Below are 4829 nucleotides of genomic sequence, written 5' to 3'. Positions count from 1 at the left end.
GAGCCATTTGCACTCGGTATTCAAAAATGGTGCATGGTACCTGCGTGGCGCATGCAATTCATAGAGTTGCGGGAGAAATAAGATTAAATTTTCAAACTTATAAGTTGCGTAAAAAAAATATTTTTAAAATCACCATATCGCACACAAATGTTTAAAACTAACTCTTGCTCCAGGAATTAAATTGCCACCCAAACCGGCAATCACGCAATGGGGGACCTGGCTAAATGCTGTAAATTACTATTGTGGGAATTTTTCTTGTGTAAAAAAAGTTTTGCTTGAATTAAATCATGAGGATTCGACTAATATAAAAGAAGCAAAAGAACTTATGTCTAAATTAAGTTTAGAGGCTAATCTAATTTATATAAAATCTAATTTTGGGCGATTGTAAACTCTCCCGATGGTAAACTCTCCCGGGTCTACTCCAGTACTACCTGACGAAAACGTGTAAACTCTCCCGGGTCTAATAAAAATCATAAAATAAATTTAATATACATTTAAGTTGCGTTTAAAAATAGTCAATTATATATAATAATAATAATAATAATAATAATAATAATAATAATAACAATATAAATTAATGTCTTTAGCTGCTATGAACATGATATTATAGTCAAAATACAATAAAAAATAAAATTTCAAAAAATCCAATATACATTTCAGTTTCTATTAAAAATAGTCAATCACAATCTCTGCAGTGTAGCCAACTCGTAGTGTAGCAATAACATTTAAAACAACTCGGGAGAGCTTACATACTTCCTACAGGTAACTATAAAGTTGACCCGGGAGAGTTTACACATTTACTTCAGGTAAACATAATTTTGACCCGGGAGAGTTTACACATTTACTTCAGGTAAACATAATATTAACCCGGGAGAGTTTACCATCGGGAGAGTTTACTATTTTGAAAAATCGGGAGAGTTTACCACCGCCCCTAATTTTGGTTACATTCCTTCAGAAATAAAAAATCTGGAGGCTTCTGGAATCTTGTTATCAGAATCTCTTAATAAAATAAAACAAATTGAGACTACATTGTCCCTTGCTCCTAATGTAATTGGAGAAACAATATCAAACAAACTCAGACATGTTTTGATGAAAATTAATGGGCTCAAAGTTTTAAAAAATATCTCTGCTATTCTGGACTGTGAAAATACAACAAGTAGAGATGGTATTCCAGAAGACCTAACTTTAAATGATATGGTTTATTTCAAATATGCCCCTGTTACTTCTGTGGACGTTGAACGAAGTTTTTCTTCATATAAAAATATTTTATCTGACCGCCGTCGTAGCTTCCTGTTTGAAAATTTTAAGGATTGTGCAATGCAATAATATGTATACAGTTGAAAAAACTATGAAATATTTTTCATTAAATTATTTTAATTTTAATTTTTATTGATTTTTCAGAATAATTATATCAGGAAGTGGTTACATTCACAAGTCTATTATGTTCATAATTAATAATTAATAATAATATTTATTTTTAAAATACATTTTTTTCGCTCATCCAAGTACATTTTTTGGTCATTTTTTAAGTTCATTTTTTAGAGTTTTTAGGTCATTTTTGCATTTTTTTTAGTGCATTTTGGTGTATTTTTTAGGTCGTTAAAATCCTAGCTCTAAATATTACACATCAATGATTACGTCAAAAAAACATAATGATGTCAATAAAAATATATAAGTGGGGAGAGTAGGTAGTAAGCTCTGATATACAGAGGGTGTCACGTCAGAAGTGTACCTCGTCATTGAGGAGTGAGGATCAAGTCACTGTAATGTATGTGTTCAGTTTGAATTCAGTGACATCTATGCATGATATTTACCAGGCTGATAAATACATTTCCCAAATGTTAAAATAATTCCGGAAAATAAATAAAAAATTCGTAAAAACTTTGTGGTTTTTTCTTTTTTATATGTAATTGTTTTTTTTTACGATTTTCTCAAACACTTCTGAAAGTCAATGTAGTGTTATATATACTGATGTGTCACATGAAACTGTTTCAAAACGGTCCAAAAACATAAATAATAATATCTCAATATAACGCTCGTTTCTCCCTCTCCACTGTTATTATTATTATGTTACTTCACCATCGCATTAAACGTGTAGAGAATAATGAATAGCAGTTGGTAACTTCATATTAAAAATATATAAAAATGTTGTTTATATATAAATGCAAACAAATTTTGGGTGCCGGTAATTTAAACACAAAGAGTGCTAATATACTACAGCCAAGGCCACCAAAATTGCCTGTGATCACGGTTGCATGTATTCGCAAGCAATTGACAATTGACATGCATATAATTATTGTTCAACGTTCATTAAATGTTGGGTAAATGTCGTGGAGGTATTTAGAAATTAATGATTCTTTTGTCCAAACCTATGTATACATTAATTTAAGAAATAGAATCGTCTTAACGCACCTGTTGATTACTTAATTTGTCAAGGTAAAAAATTGTATAGATGAATGACACGTCGACTCTTCTTTAGCAATTGAAGTACCTACCTACTTTTTCATTTAATTTTAGATACTTGGATTGTTGTGGTGGGTACTTACGTATATCCCGCATTAGATCGTATCAAAACGCATACTCAACCTCACAGGGAAATTATTAAATAAAAGCAATTTATTTCATGAAAATATGTTCATGAATTGAACAATCCATTTAGATTGCGATAAAACAAAAATTAATCTTATACGTTTGTTTATAATGTTCAGAAATTAGATGAATTTTATAAAGATATTGTACTTATAATTTATTTGTAAATATCTACTTGACTGCATGACGATGGATATTTCAAACAAACATACTCAGCAGAAAACCAAAATCACTGTTTCAACAGTGACCATCATAGTCTATAGGTAGTGACTGTAGGTAATGCAAAACTTCCTTGAAAATGTCTGGTATAATATTTAAACTCACTAAGCTTCGAATTTTATATTCTGTTAAGCTGATTTTTATGTTTTTTTAATATTCTTCTTAAACCCCAATACAATAAGTATGATGATGATTGTTGTATCACTATTTACCAATAATCAAAAATTAAATTTTCTTCACAAATGCGCATAATGTATCATTTAAAAGTGTTATATATTAATTTTAAAATAAGAATGGATATGTGCCAACAGTTTATATTTCAGACTTGATTTTTTGGCTTCCACCATTAATCGTACACAAACAAAAGCAACACTGTTAATTATTATCAAAACACATCTAGGAGAGCGATGGATTTGGTCCCTTAAGTAAAACCAGTTTTGTGTGTAGATGTGTATACAACCACCCACTCTAACGCCCACAATTAGGAGTAGAGTCGTGCGGCTGAAATCATCTGAAATTTAAAGGAACTATAAAATATTTTTTATTATAATTCATTGTTTCCACAGATCTACTCGATACAATTTAATATTACTTGACCGTTTGTAATCTATCGTATTTGCTTAACATTTATTCTTTTTTTTCATAATCTATAGTAAATAATAATAGCAAATCTGTATATAATTACAAAATACATGTTTTATCTATTTATCGAAGACTATACTGACTGTTTGTGGGTTTGTTGTCTTGCAAACACAATTTATCAATTACGATTATGAATTAACAATACATTTTGGTCATTCATGTAAGGTGGGAATAAGATTTCAATATTTAATTATTTCAACTCTCAGCAAATATTGGAAAATTGAAAAAAATTGATACAATCAATAATATTTTATAGGATAGTCTGTATAGAATATTTGCCTTTAATAAAAACTGCTTGGCAATCCAAAAAAAGAATTAAAAACGAACTTGAAGCTTCAATGGGTGCGGTTATTACTACAGAGTTCTATCTAAGTTTCTATCTCAAAATTTAAGAGCCGACAACTATAAGATTGAATAATTTTTACGTTTTTCGAATAAATAAAATGAATTTTTCATCAGAGTTCAGGTTAGTTAATGTTTAATCACAGAGTATACTTAATTGTATATTCTAAAATAAAATATTGGCCTCAGTTGGTTAGGGAGTTGATGACTTTAGTATCATTCTGTTTAAGTTTATGAATAGTTATAAAAATTAAAATCTAGAAACTTTAGTTTAATTTAATTACAATCTAATAGTATGCACTATGCAGTAATATCAAATAAAGAACCACGGCGACGACGGATGGACGGACACAACAAGCTTAAAAATGTATTTTTTTTCATACTTAATTATAATAATTATTATTATGTACATAATCCTAAAAATGGTTTTATTTAGTTTTCAGTTGGTACCTACTGAGGTATAATATTATTTATAAAAACTCGGCTCAGAATACATCCACTGTAAATAGGTAGTAAACTGTTTCAAATCTATTTCATAACAATAATAATTCTGAAGGGGTTCCCACATTAGTGGACCTCCTTCAACGTGCAGCAATTTGCATGTTATTATTTTTCATTTTTGATTTGTGATGTTTATTGTATTTATTATTTGTACAAAATAATGCTACTACCGACTGTAAATATTCCTCTATTATTTATAATAAAAAACAACAAATTAGTGTATAGCTATAATATAATATAGTAGCTGTTCCCTACCTACATTATGGTGGGGCGTGTGAGCGTGTGAGCGTGTGCGTGTGTGCGTGCGTGCGTGCGTGTGTGTGTGTGTGTGTGTGTGTGTGTGTGTGTGTGTGTGTGTGTGTGTGTGTGTGTGTGTGTGTGTGTGTGTGTGTGTGTGTGTGTGTGTGTGTGNTGTGTGTGTGTGTGTGTGTGTGTGTGTGTGTGTGTGTGTGTGTGTGTGTGTGTGTGTGGTGTGTGTGCAATAGCTGTGCAGACGAAATATAGTTTGATGATGACATATAATATAAGGAAGTAGC

The sequence above is a fragment of the Myzus persicae genome, unplaced genomic scaffold (genome assembly GCF_001856785.1).
Source record: "Myzus persicae strain clone G006 unplaced genomic scaffold, MPER_G0061.0, whole genome shotgun sequence".
NCBI lineage: Eukaryota > Metazoa > Arthropoda > Insecta > Hemiptera > Aphididae > Myzus > Myzus persicae.
The sequence above is the reverse complement of the archived record's forward strand: the minus strand, read 5'-3'. Positions refer to the sequence as shown.